Below are 15,229 nucleotides of genomic sequence, written 5' to 3' on the forward strand. Positions count from 1 at the left end.
CTCTGTCTTTGGAATTATGATCTTTTAGGGCCTTGAAAGCTTCTGATGGCCCCCTGGTTATTACAGGGACTGTCTCCCCAAGGATAAAGCCTACAGAGAGGAAAGAATTGAGATGGAGAGAAAGTTCTCTGGTAACCTCTGATTGCCTCTATCTAGCCATAACTAAAGCTAGATTTATTCTCAGAATTTTTAGTTATGTAGCCAGTATACATATATATTTTCCCCTAAGGTGGGCTGGTTCATTTTCTTTGGTTTAAAGCTGAAAATGTATTTAATAATACAGAAACATTTTCCTATCTGCTGCTTCCCATGCATTTCACAGTGAAAGTCCCCTATACTATAGAGTATGGGCAGATACTTAGTTATTATCTTCACTCCTGATGGCTCCAGGACTCAGAATTCTTACTCTCACCCATGACCCATTTCTCTCTGAATTATTCCATTAGTCTAAATCGACACAAAAAGATGGAAAAACATTCCATGCTCATGGATCAGAAGAATAAACATTGTTAAAATGTCTATGCTACCCAGAGCAATCTATACCTTCAGTGCCATCCCAATCAAAGTTCCAATGACATTTTTCAAAGTGCTGGAACAAACAATCCTAAAATTTGTATGGAATCAGAAAAGACCCCGAATCACCAAGGAAATGTTGAAAAAGAAAAACAAAGCTGGGGTATCATGTTGCTGGATTTCAACCAATATTACAAAGCAGTGATCACCAAGACAGCATGATACTGGCACAAAAACAGACATATAGACCAATGGAACAGAATAGAGAGCCCAGATATGGACCCTCAACTCTATGGTCAAATAATCTTCAACAAAGCAGGACAAAATATGCAATGGAAAAAAGACAGTCTCTTCAATAAATGGTGCTGGGAAAGTTGGACAGTTATATACAGAAGAATGAAACTCGACTATTCTCTAACACCATTCACAAAGATAAACTCAAAGTGGATGAAAGACCTCAATGTGAGACAGGAATCCATCAAAATCCTAGAGGGGAACATAGGCAGTAACCTCTTTGACATCGGCCACAGCAACTTCTTTCAAGATACATCTCCAAAGGCTAGTGAAGCAAAAGCAAAAATGAACTTTTGGGACTTCATCAAGATAAAAACTTCTGCACAGCAAAGGAAACAGTCAACAAAACAAAGAGGCAACCCACAGAATGGGAGAAGATATTTGCAAGTGACACTACAGGCAAAGGGCTGGTATTGAAGATCTATAAAGAACTTCTCAAACTCAACACCCAAAAAACAATCGAGTCAAAAAATGGGCAGAAGACATGAACAGACACTTCTCCAAAGGATAAACAAATGGCTAACAGACACATGAAAAAATGTTCATCATTAGCCATCAGGGAAATTCAAATCCAAACCACCTGAGATACCACCTTATACCAGTTAGAATGGCAAAAATTGACAAGGCAAGAAACAGCAAATGGGAGAGGTTGTGGAGAAAGGGGAACCCTCTTAGACTGTTGGTGGGAAAGCAATTTGGTACAGCCACTTTGGAAAACAGTGTGGAGGTTCCTCAAAAATTTAAAAATAGAGCTACCCTTTGACCCAGCAATTGCACTACTACAGCAATTGCATCCTTCAACAGACGAATGGATTAAGAAGATGTGGTCCATATATACAATGGAATATTACTTAGCCATCAGAAAGGATGAATACCCAACTTTTACATCAACATGGATGGGACTGGAGGAGATTATGCTAAGTGAAATAAATCAAGCAGAGAAAGTCAATTATCATATGGTTTCACTTATTTGTGGAACATAAGGAATAGCATGGAGGACATTAGGAGAAGGAAGGGAAAAATGAAGGGATGGAAAATCGGATGGGGAGATGAACTATGAAGGACTATGGACTCCAAGAAACAGACTGAGGGTTTTGGAGGGGAGGGGTTGAGGGGATGGATTGGCCCAGTGGTGGGTATTAAGGAGGACATGTACTGCATGGAGCACTGGGTGTTATACGAAAACAATCAATCATGGAACACTACATCAAAAACTAATGATGTACTGTATGGTGACTAACATAACATAATAAAATAAAATAAAATAAAATAAAATAAAATAAAATAAAATAAAATAAAATAAAATAAATCGATTTTATAGTTAATTGTCAAAACCAGGTGTAAATTAGTACCTTCACCTCTTCTAGGCCGAGTTTCAGCTTGGTCTTCTTAATTATTGAATGGTAGATAGCAACTTCTTGCTCTCAGATACTTTTGACACACTTGGACTTTTGCTTTTGATAGAAGTCAACTCCTGTTCCCTTTTTTTAAAACCTAAATATGCCTTTGTGCCTCCCACAAAGCTCTGGCCTCTTTTGGTGATGAATACCTTGGGCTCTCAGCTCACTTGCTCAGCACAGAGGGCTGTGATGCCCCTAAACTTATTTGAGGGTTAAAACTTTTCCAGGTCAGGTTATCAACTCCAGCTACTTTACAAAATTCTTCTTGGTGACTCAGATATCCCCAGTGCAGAGATTCAAATCTTGCCCAGATTTCCTGATTAGACAGCTATACCATGTAAGACAATATTGTATTATGGGGATAAAGATAAATTTTGGAGCTAGAGAGACCTGGGTTCAAATTCTTGCTCTGGCATTTTTAGTTTTATAGCCCTAGGTAAACTATAACTTGCCAAGCCTTAATTTATAAAATGGGGATAGAAAAATTGTTCCTAGCTTAAATAATTGTTGTGAGGTTTAATGTATCTATATATTATCTATATTCTTTTTTTTTTCATTTTGGAAAATATTTATGAATAAATAGTTTTATATTATATTATCTATATTCTATCCATTTATCCATCTATCTTTCTAAACCTAACATACCTGACACTTAGTAAGTTTTCATAAATGGTAGCTATCATTAGAAAAATTGCATGTCAGATTATTTCTGAGTGGTTTAGTGTCTGACTTGCATTTTACATTAAATTTAATGTCACACATGTTTAATTTTTCTTATTATTTTTCTCTTTCACATATGCATGATGCCAGAACAGTCGCACTTAATCTAAGGCAGCAAACTTTGGATCCTTGTAAACCAAAAATCCTTTTAATATTGCACACAAATCCACATATTTTGCCCTAAAATAAAAATAGAGAAAACTGAAAGCAGAGTCAGGATGGTAGTAGAATTTATTACCTAAAAGACAGAACTTGGCCAGGTTCTGCCATCTCTTATAGGTTCAATATGTCTCTACAGAACTCTTAGCTGCAGATAAAGTAATCCTGTTTGATTTATATGGCCCCAGCTTAAGAAATCTACAGAAGGGAGGTCTATACCAATTCTTTATCTTAGGCACTTCTTTGGCAGTGGCTTTTTGTCCAAACAGATATGGGATAAGAGTATATATAGGACTGTGCTCTCTATGCAGTTTTCATTTGTTCATTTCCTTCCTCAATATGTAGTGGTATTTGCTGAGTTATATTAATGAGGGATTAAAAACAAAAGTTTTCCTAGGACTTGAGAAAGGTGCCAGACTGATTGCTGGGAAGTTTGTGTCCTCTTCATGAATCACAATTAACTAACTAAATTCACTCTCCCTATTGACTACTTCTTATACCTATCAGAATTACACAGCCTTAGGAAGAATTGCTGTCAAATGTGAAAAAGCAATTCTCGCATTCCTCAATACTCTGAAAAAGAAAAAAGAAAGGTGATTGAAGATTCAGACTTATGGTAAAATTATTAAGAATTATTTATTATAGAGCTTGGTTCTTAACCTTTATGGGTCATATGCCCTTTAGAGAAATTTATGAAAGCTGTGGACACTCCACAAAAATGCAAAAATAGACATAGGAAAGAATTCTGCACCTAATTCCCAAGATATTATAAATCCTTTGAAGCTCATCAGGTTTTAAGAATTTCAGTGTGATTTCTTATAATCATAGAATATTAAAATAGTACAGGATGTTAGAATCCATTTAGATCAACCTCCATTTTAACTGGGGGTTGTTCATACTCAGCACTATGAGCATCTAGACCAGATAACTCTGTGTTGTGTGGGTATGCTCCATGCACTGTGGGATAGTTAGCGGCATCACTTTCCTCTCTACTCACTAGATGCCAGAGTGGGGTTGGGGGCTGCCATGATAATAAAAAATGTCCCCTAGGGTACAAAATCAGTTGAGAACCACTAGTCTAACTTAAAATTCCCTTCCATTTTGATAGTAAGGGATCATCTGATCCCGATGGGCAATGTTCATTAACTCCAGTTTGGCACATCTGTTTTGAGTCCATGGAAAGTAGAATCTGAGATAAGTCCTTGAGGGCAAGTAGTTTATTTGGGATGTGATCCTCAGAAGTACAAATAAGAGTGGAAAAATGTGAGACATTGAGAGGGCAAAGCCAATATAGTTTGCATTAATAAGGCAACTGAAGCACAGTTAACAATTGGGATTCTGTGATGGACAGTATTGAACCTACCTTAGAATTGTTCCATCAAGGGGAGGAATCTGAGGTATTTATTTCCTGTCTCTTAGCCCTTATTGGTTGAGATTACTCCAGGTAGAATTTAATTCCCAGCACTCCCAGGCTGCCCTGCAGGTGGGCTGGGCTAGCTCCTCTAATGCTGGACAAAGTCCTCAGGCAGAGAAGCAGTGTCAAGGGTATTTAAAATGGACAGCTATTGGTTTTCAGAAGAATTGACTATGAAACTCAGAGGTGGGCCAAGGGATATAGGACATTTTATCAATACAACATACCATTTTATGTTTTAATTATTAAAATAAAGTTTTGTTTTTATTTTTTTTGAACTGATATTTGCTATCTTATCAGTAGGACCCAACATCTTAGATTGTTATCTATAGTAGAGGTTGACATACTTGGCATGTGGGCCAAATTTGGTCTACTGCCTATTTTTGTATGGCTATTAATTAAGAATGTTTTTCACAGTTTTAAATTGTTGAAACAAATAGAAAGAAGAATAATATTTGTGACATGTGAAAGTTACATGAAATTCAAATTTGAAAGTTCATAAGCACAGTTTTATTGAACATCCATACACATGAATTAATGTGTCATCTGAGAATGTTTTCCTTTTACGGTAAAAGTTGAGTGGTTGCAACACACTACAGGCCCCAAATATTTACTCTATAACTGGTGTATTACAGAAAAAGTTGGCCTACCTTTGGACCTACATATGGCCAACCCTTAATCTAAAGCGACAATGCATAAATCTATTTCCTAGGAATGGCAGCCTGAAACATTTCAAGACGTGTATCATGTTTCCCTTTGTTTCTTTCCTTTTTCTTTTCTAAGATAAACTTTCCAAATTCCTTTACGTGTTTATCATACAGCGTTATTCAAAGCCCAAGTCAAAGACCCTTCATTCTCTTGGTCATTTTTCTCTAGACGCATTCCATTTTATCAATACTTAAAATGTGGCTTTTAAGTGGCACATATTCTATAATATGTGGTTTGAACAGTCAGAAGAATAGGATGGTATCCCCTGTATCGGGTATTCTGCTTCCTAAATGCACCCTGACTCCCATTAGGTTTTGGGAAGGCTCAGTATAATGTCAGCTCATAATGAGCATTGAATCAACTAAAATCCACTTTCACATAAATTGGTGTTCAGTTTAGGTGCATGATTTCTTGACATTAAGTGCTCTTCCTTTTTTAAAAAATTTAAATTCAATTAGCCAACATATAGTACATCATCAGCTTCAGATGTAGTGTTCAATAATTCATCAGTTGTATATAACACCCAGTGCTCATCACATCATGTGCCCTCTTTAATGTCCATCACCCAGTTACCCCACCCCCCCACCCACCTCTCCTCCAGCAATCCTTAGTTTGTTTCCTATAGTTAAGAGTCTCTCATGGTTTTTCTCCCTCTCTGATGACTTCCCATTCAGTTTTCCCTCCCTTCCCTTATGATCCTTTCTGCTATTTCTTATATTCCACATACAAGTGAAACTGTATGATAATTGTCTTTCTCTGATTGACTTACTTCACTCAACATAATACCTGTCAGTTCCATCCACGTTGATGTAAATGGTAAGTATTCATCCTTCCTGATGGTTGAGTAATATTCCATTGTGTATATATATACCACATCTTCTTTATCCATTCATCTGTCAGTGGACATCTCTGCTCTTTCCACAGTTTGGCTATTGTGGACATTGCTGCTATAAACATTGGGGTGCAGGTGCCTCTTTGGATCACTACAATTGTATCTTTGGGGTAAATACCTAGTAGTGCAATTGCTGGGTTGTAGGGTAGCTCTATTTTTAACTTTTTGAGGAATCTTCCTACTGTTTTCCAGAGTGGCTGCACCAGCTTGCATTCCCACCGGCAGTGTAAGAGGGTTCCCCTTTCTCCACATCCTTGCCAACATTTGTTGTTTCCTGTCTTCTTAATTTTAGCCATTCTGACTGGTGTGAGGTGGTATCTCATTGCAGTTTTGATTTGTATTTCCCTGATGTCAAGTGATGTGGAGCATATTTTCATGTGTCTTTTGGCCATTTGCTTGTCTTCTTTGGAAAAATGTCTGTTCATGTCTTCTGCCCATTTCTTGATTGGATTATTTGTTCTTTGGGTGTTGAGTTTGATAAGTTCTTTATAGATCTTGGATACTAGCCCTTTATGTGATATGTCATTTGCAAACATGTTCTCCCATTCTGTAGGTTGCCTTTTAGTTTTGTTGACTGTTTCCTTTGCTGTGCAGAAGCTTTTTATCTTCATGAAGTCCTAATAGTTCATTTTTACCTTTGTTTCTCTTGCCTTTGGAGATGTGTCTAGAAAGAAGTTGCTGTGGCTGAGTTCAAAGAGGTTTCTGCCTGTGTTCTCTTCTAGGGTTTTGATGGATTCCTGTCTCACATTAGTTCTTTCATCCATTTTGAGTTTATTTTTGTGTATGGTGTAAGGAAATGGTCCAGTTTCATTCTTCTGCATGTGGCTGTCCAGTTTTCCCAGCACCATTTATTGAAAAGACTGTCATTTTTCCATTGGATATTCTTTCCTGCTTTGTCAAAGATTAGTTGCCCATAGAGTTGAGCATCTATTTCTGGGTTCTCTATTCTGTTCCAATGATCTATGTGTCTGTTTTTGTGTCAGTACCATACTGTCTTGATGATTAGAGCTTTGTAATACAGCTTGAAGTCTGTCATTGTGATGCTACCAGCTTTGGTTTTCTTTTTCAATAATCCTTTAGCTATTCTGGGTTTTTTCTGGTTCCATACAAATTTTGGGATTATTTGTTCCAGCTCTGTGAAGAGTGTTGATGGTATTTTGGTAGGGATTGCACTGAATGTGTAGATTGCTCTGGGTAGCATAGACATTTTAACAGTATTTATTCTTCCAATCCATGGGCATGGAATGTTTTTCCATTTCTTTTTGTCTTCCTCAATTTCTTTCATAAGCATTCTGTAGTTTTTAGAGTACAGATCCTTTGCCTCTTTGGTTAGCTTTGTACCTAGGTATCTTATGGTTTGTGGTGCAATTGTAAATGGGATCGATTCCTTAATTTCTCTTTCTTCTGTCTCATTGTCAGTGTATAGAAATGCAACTGATTTCTGTGCTTTGATTTTATATCCTGCCACATTGCTGAATTCCTGTATGAGTTCTAGCAATTTTGGGGTTGAGTCTTTAGGGTTTCTACATAAAGTATCCTGTCATCTGTGAAGAGTGAGAGTTTGACTTCTTTGCCAGTTTGAATGCCTTTTATTTCTTTTTGTTGTGTGATCGCTGAGGCTAGGACTTTTAGTACTATGTTGAACAACAGTGGTGAGAGTGGGCATCCTTGTTGTGTTCCTGACGTTAGGGGAAAAGCTCTCAGTTTTTCCCCATTGAGAATGATATTTACTGTGTGTGGGCTTTTCATAGATGGCTTTTATGGTATTGAGGTATTTCCCTTTATCCGTACACTGTGAAGAGTTTTAATCAAGAAAGGGTGCTGTATTTTGTCAAGTGCTTTTTCTGCATCAATTGAGAGGATCATATGGTTCTTGTCCTTTCTTTTATTAATGTGATGTATCACACTGACTGATTTGGGAATGTTGAACCACCCTTGCAGCCCAGGAATAAATCCGACTTTGTTGTGGTGAGTAATCCTTGTAATGTACTGTTGGATCCTGTTGGCTAGTATCTTGGTGAGAATTTTGGCATCCATGTTCATCAGGGATATTGGTCTGTGATTCTCCTTTTTGGTGGGGTCTTTGTCTGGTTTTGGGATCAAGGTAGTGCTGGCCTCATAGAATGAGTTTGGAAGTTTTTCTTCCCTTTCTATTTTTTTTTAAATTGCTTTAGAAGAATAGGTATTAGTTCTTATTTAAATGTTTGGTAGAATTCCACTGGGAAGCCATCCAGCCCTGGGCTCTTGTTTTTGGGAGATTTTTGATTAGTGCTTCAATTTCTTTGCTGGTTATGGGTCTATTCATGTTTTCTATTTCTTCCTGGTTCAGTTTTGGTAGTTTATATGTCTCTAGGAATGCATCCATTTCTTCCAGATTGCCTAATTTGTTGGCATATAATTGCTCATAATATGTTCTTAAAATTGTTTGTATTTCCTTGGTGTTGGTCATGATCTCTCATCTTTCATTCATGATTTTATTAAATTGGGTCCTTTCTCTTTTCTTTTTGATAGTCTGGCTAGGTGTTTATCAATATTACTAATTCTTTCAAAGAACCAGCTTCTAGTTTCATTGATCTGTTCTACTGTTCTTTTGGTTTCTATTTCATTGATTTCTGCTCTAATCTTTATTATTTCTCTTCTCCTGCTGGGTTTTGCTGTTATTTCTCCAGCTCCTTTAGGTGTAAGGTTAGGTTGTATATTTGAGACCTTTCTTTCTTTCTTTCTTTTTTTTTTAAAGATTTTATTTATTTATTTGACAGAGAGAGACACAGCGAGAGAGGGAACACAAGCAGGGGGAGTGGAGGAGGGAGAAGCAGGCTTCCTGCTGAGCAGGGAGCCCAACGCGGGGCTTGATCCCAGGACCCTGGGATCATGACCTGAGCCGAAGGCAGACGCTTAATGACTGGGCCACCCAGGCGCCCTATTTGAGACCTTTCTTGTTTCTTGAGAAAGGCTTGTATTGCTAACTACTTCCCTCTTAGGATTGCCTTTGTTGCATCCCAAGGGTTTTGAACAGTTGTGTTTTCATTTTCATTTGTTTCCATGAATTTTTAAAAATTCTTTAATTTCCTGGTTGACCCATTCATTCTTTAGTAGGATGCTCTTTAGCCTCCATGTATTTGAGTTCTTCCAAATTTCCTCTTGTGACTGAGTTCCAGTTTCAAATCACTGTCGTCTGAAAATATGGAGGGAATGATCCCAATCTTTTGGTATCAGTTGAGACCTCACTTGTGACCCAGTATGTGATGTATTCTGGAAAATGTTCCATGTGCACTCGAGAAGAAAGTGTATTCTGTTGTTTTAGGATGGAATGTTCTGTATATATCTGTGAAGTCCATCTGGTCTAGTGTGTCATTCAAAGCCCTTGTTTCCTTGTTGATCTTCTGCTTAGATGATCTGTACATTGCTGTGAGTGGGGTGTTGAAGTCCCCTACTATAATTGTATTATTATTAATGTGTTTCTTTAATTTTGTTATTAATTGGTTTATATAATTGGCTGCTCTCAGGTTAGGAGCATAAATATTTATAATCGTTAGATATTCTTGTTGTATAGACCCTTTAAGTATGATATAGTGTCCCTCTTTATCCCTTACTACAGTCTTTGGTTTAAAATCTAATTTGTTTGATATGAGGATTGCTACCCCAGCTTTCTTTTGAGGTCCGTTAGCATGATAAATGGTTCTCTGCCCCCTGTCAATCTGGAGGTGTCTTTAGGTCTAAAATGAATCTCTTGTAGATAGCATATGGATGGATCTTGTCTTTTGATTGGAGCATTTAGCCCATTTACATTCAATGAGTATAGTTGTATAGTATAGTATAGTATAGTATAGTATAGTATAGTATAGTATAGTATAGTATGTTCCAGAGTAACTGTGGAATGATATGAACTTAGGGCCACTGTATTACCTATGAAGTCCCTGTTTCTATATATTGTCTCTGTTTCTTTCTGGTCTATGTTACTTTTGGGTTCTCTCTTTAATTACAGGATCTCCTTTAATATTTCTTGCAGGGTTGGTTTAGTGATCACAAATTCTTTTAGTTTCTGTTTGTTCCTGGAAGCTTTTTATCTCTCCTTCCATTCTGAATGACATCCTTGCTGGATAAAGTACTCTTGGCTGCATTTGTTTGTTTGTTTGTTTTTCATTTAGTACCCTGAATATATCGTGCCAGCCTTCTCTGGCCTAATGTAGGGTGAAGTGCATGTCCCCACTCCGGACTTTGGGCTATATGCCTTTTGACTTGCCTTGGCCAATGGGACTTTTAGCACATCTGATGTGAGCAAAGGCTAGAAAACTGTTCAGGAGTTTGGATTTGACCCCTGGGGCTGCCCCTACCCCAATTTTTAAAACTTTAAATTTTAAAATATAACACATATGCAGAAAAATGCACAAAACAAAAATGCATAGCTTGATGATTCATTACAAAGCAGACAGCTACATGGCTAATCATCCAGGTCAAGAAAGGAATATTGTCACAACTTTAGAAGACTGTTGTGTCTCCTCTCTACCTCTGAAGGTGGTATCCAATCCAATATGTATCACCGACTTTCCAAAGTCAAATATTAATCAGTATCTTCCCCTTCTTCCTGGGCAATGAAAAGACCTTAGAATTCTTTCATTCAATGTAGTGCCTCCAGTCTCATTTCATATTTGTCTTTGTTCTATATATATATTTTAAACTTGATACATTATTATGTTTTACATTTAAGGTTCATTTGAATTTATCTACATATTTGTTATTTTTACTGATTTTTATTTCTTTCCACATCTCTGAGCTTCTTTCTAGTTTCATTTTTATTTTGATATTAAAACTACCTATTAGCATAGGTCTGCTGCTGATGAGTTCTTAGCCTATATCTGAAAATATTTTTAGTTTTCCTAAATTTCTGATGAGCATTTTTTGGAGTCCTAGGTTAGCAGTAACTTATTCATTGTTCTTGACCTTCTCTGTTTCTATCATGAGGGCAGCAATAGGTTTTTTTTTTCTTAAATAAAATAGTTTGTATAGAGATAAAATAGTTGTATTGAGATCAAATTGACAATCAGGAAAATGTACATGTCTAAAATATGCAGTTTGGTAAGTTTTGACGTACTTGTACTTTCACGAAATTATGATCACAATCAAGATCATGGACATGGACATAGCCCCGCCAGCTTCCTAATACCTCTTTATTCTCTTTCCTCTCTCTGCTCTCCTCCGTATCCAGGCAAAAGTGATGTTTTCTTTCTTATAGATTAGTTTGCATTTTAAAAAACTTTATGTAAATGGAATCATACAGGATATACTCTTTTTTGGGGGGGGGCGTCTAGTTTCTTTTACTTATCATGATTATTTTCGAGTTCATGTATATTTTAGTAATATTAAAACTTTATTCCTTTTTATTTTACTGTGTATGGATATAGCACAATGTATTTATGCATTCACCTATTGTTGACACCTGGATTGTCCCTAGCTTTTGATCCTTACAACTAATGCTGTTAGGAGCATGCGTGTATGAGTCTTTATGTGAACATTTGTTTTCTTTTCTCTTGGGTAAATTCCTAGGAGTGGAATGGCTAGATCTTATGGTAGGTGTATATTTAACTCTTTAAGAAACTGCCAAACTGTTTTCCAAAGTAGTTGTAACATACATTTCCACCATCAGAGCATGAGAGTTCTGTTTCCTCCATATTTTTCCCAACACTTGGTTTTGTCAGTTTTTTTTTTTTTAATTTTAACCATTCCCATGGGATTTAGTGGTATCTTAACCAGTTTTAATTTTCATTTACCTAATGACAAATGATGTTGAACATCTTTTTATGGCTTTATTTGCTATACATATATTTCCTTTGGTGAAATGTCTATTCAAATCAAGTCCAATTTACCAATTTGTTCTTTCCCGAATTGTGCAGTTGCTCGTGTGTGTGAGGCTCTATTTCTGGATTGTTCCACTGATCTGTTTGTCTATTTTTGTGCAAAAACCACACTGTCATGATTGCTGTAGTTTTAAATAAGTCTTGAAATTTGGTAGTATAAATTCTTTAAATGTATTTTGTTTTGCTGAGTAGTTTTGGCCATTCTAGGTCCTTTGTTTCTTCATATGAATTTTAGGATCGATTTGAAAATTTCACAAAAATGTTTACAGAAACTGTTTGTTGTGATTTTATTTGCAAATGCATTGAATCTATAGATTAATGTGGGGAGAATTGACATCTTAAAAATATCAGGTATTTTGCTGTTGGTATGTTGGCATATTTATTCATTTATTCTGGCCTTTAATTTCTTTCAGTTTTTTTTTTTTTTTTTTAAGTTTTTAGCATACTGGTAGTCTTGCACATCTTTTGTCAGGTTTGTTTATTCCTGAGTATTTCTTATTTTTTATGTGATTATAATTGGGATTGTCTTTTATGTCACTTTTTGGTTGTTTCTAGTGTACAGATACTCAATTGATTTGTGCACATTGATGTTACATCCCAGAACTTTGCTACACTAATTTTTCATTTTTGAAAGTGAGTTTTTTTTTTTAAAGATTTTATTTATTTATTTGTTAGAGAGAGAGAGCATGAGAGAGAGCGTGAGTACAGGCAGGGGGAGCTGCAGGCAGAGGGAGAAGCAGGCTCCTTGCTGAGCAAGGAGCCCGATGCAGGGCTCTATCCTAGGACCCTGGGATCATGACCTGAGCCGAAGGCTGACGCTTAACTGACTGAGCCACCCAGGCGCCCTGAAAGTGAGTTTTTTGAAGTGAGTTTATCCTCATCAGATTATTCTAACCATGGAATTTGGGTAAGTTGAAAACATATTTTTCTCCCCCATCCTGGTCCCAGTTTGCCTAAGACAAGGGGTGCTGGATTCTGGAGGGGGAGAAATACTCAAAGGCCCTCCTTGGTGGCTGAGTAGATTGGTCTTACTGCAAAGTGGTCTATTGCAGAAGGCCAAGCCTTTGAATTCTTGGGGCACTGATGGTCAGATTCAGTTTTAAGTGCTCTTTTCTAAAGATTTTATTTATTTATTTGAGAGAGAGAGAATGAGAGACAGAGAGCACAAGAGGGAAGAGGATCAGAGGGAGAAGCAGACCCCCCGCCGAGCAGGGAGCCCGATGCGGGATTCGATCCTGGGACTCCAGGATCATGACCTGAGCTGAAGGCAGTCGCTTAACCAACTGAGCCACCCAGGCTCCCTAAGTGCTCTTTTCTAAGTTGCTTTCCTTTGGGTATACTCAACAATTTGTTAATGTTTTCTTTTAAATACCATAGCCAACTCCTGTACTTTGTTGAACTGAGGGAGTTTTTTCTTTCCAGGTGCGGTTGGCAGAATTCAAAGATGTCTCCCAAGATCCTGTTCCCTATTGTTCATGGCTGTATAATGCCTTTCCCTTGAGTGTGGGTGGGACCTGTGTATATTATGGTATATAACTCCTGTGATTGATGTTTCATAAGGCAAAGGGATTTCGCAGATGTAATGAACATTGCTAATCAGTTGACTTTGAGTTAATCAAAAGGAAGCGTACATGGGCAATCCTGACCTGTTCAGGTGAACACTGAAAAGTGACAGTACGCAGTGGCAGACTGTCTCCTGGTGGTCTTTTTTTTTTTTTTTAAAGATTTTATTTATTTACTTGACAGAGAGAGACACAGCGAGAGAGAGAATACAAGCAGGGGGAGTGGGAGAGGGAGAAGCAGGCTCCCGGCTGAGCAAGGAGTCAGATGTGGGGCTCGATCCCAGGACCCTGGGATCATGACCTGAGCTGAAGGCAGATGCTTAACGACTGAGCAACCCTGGTGCCCCTGCTGGTGGTCTTTTAAAAAATATTTTATGTATTTATTTGAAAGAGACAGACACAGCAAGAGAGGGAACACAAGCAGGGGGAGTGAGAGAGGGAGAAGCAGGCCTCCCGCTGAGCAGGGAGCCTGAGGCAGGGCTCCATCCCAGGACGCTGGGATCACCACCTGAGCCGAAGGCAGACGCTTAACTACTGAGCCACCCAGGCGCCCCCAGTCTCCTGGTGGAAGTAAGCTGCCATATTGTGGCAGGAGGGGGCCATGTGTTAAGGACCTGAGGGCAGCCTCCAGGAGCTGAGAGTTGTCTCTGGCCAACAGCTAGCAAGAAAATAAGTATCTCAAACATATGGCTAATAATCAGTGAGCTGGCAAGAGGATCTTGATCCTCAAATGAGATGGCAGCCCCAGCTGACACCTTAATCATGGCCTGGGGCAACACTGAGCAAAGGAAGGGACCACTTGTCTGTTTGGGGAATTCTAATCCACAGAAACTGTGATATAATAAATGGTGTTGTTTTAAGCTGTCAAGTTTGTGGTACTTTGTGAAGCAGCGATAGAAAACGAAGATACCAGTAGAGAGCCAAGTGATATGGAACAGCAGCCTCCAAAAGCAGATGTGAAGTAACAAAGGGAGAAGAATGTCTATCTGGGGAGAAGACAGGCTGAGGGGAGAAGGAAGACAACTGGAGCAGGTTTATGGGATGTTGCTTTGGAGACTCATACAAATACTTAGGGAGGAAACCAAGTAGGTTTTGTATTTCCTGAAGTTACATGAGATAGGGAATCTGACTAATTTGTTCACTGAAGAAAAGTTTTAGTAAGTTAAGTTTCTAAAGTCCTTTCAAGGTAAAGTTAAGCTAAAACAACATAGGTCTATTCTCATGCCAGTGATTCAGTACTGATTTTTATTTTAAGGTAACTTCTAGAGTGGACACCTTTCTGTCTTAGCTGGTTCACGTGTTTGGTACTACCTCCCCCAAATCAGATCAAGTTGTGGCTGAAGCCCTCCCCAATAGCATTAAGCACATGTTCTCTTCCTAGGATAATTAAATAAGTCATTCTATATATGCCAGTAGGTTGGCTATGACTTCTTCAGGAGTCCCATCCTGGCTTGGCTTGTCTTGATGTGAAGCCAGAAATCCTGTTGCAGTACATTCTGAAATGCACTGCTTTTATTTAGGACTAGCTCATTAGGAGAAGAGATAAGGGGAGTGAAGGGCCACCCTGCTGTTACTTTGTGAGCAAAGAGCAGCATCTGTCTTCTTTCTCATCCACAGATAGGCACTGGTGTAGTTAATGCTTACTCTCAAACCTCTGGAACTCTTGAATCATTTTTATTCTTCAGAGTGGTCCAAATGTAAAGCAGATACTA

The sequence above is a fragment of the Mirounga angustirostris genome, unplaced genomic scaffold (genome assembly GCF_029215605.1).
Source record: "Mirounga angustirostris isolate CCGP_5_RB_7025 unplaced genomic scaffold, mMirAng1.0.hap1 SCAF_3, whole genome shotgun sequence".
In the NCBI taxonomy this organism is placed as follows: Eukaryota; Metazoa; Chordata; class Mammalia; order Carnivora; family Phocidae; genus Mirounga; species Mirounga angustirostris.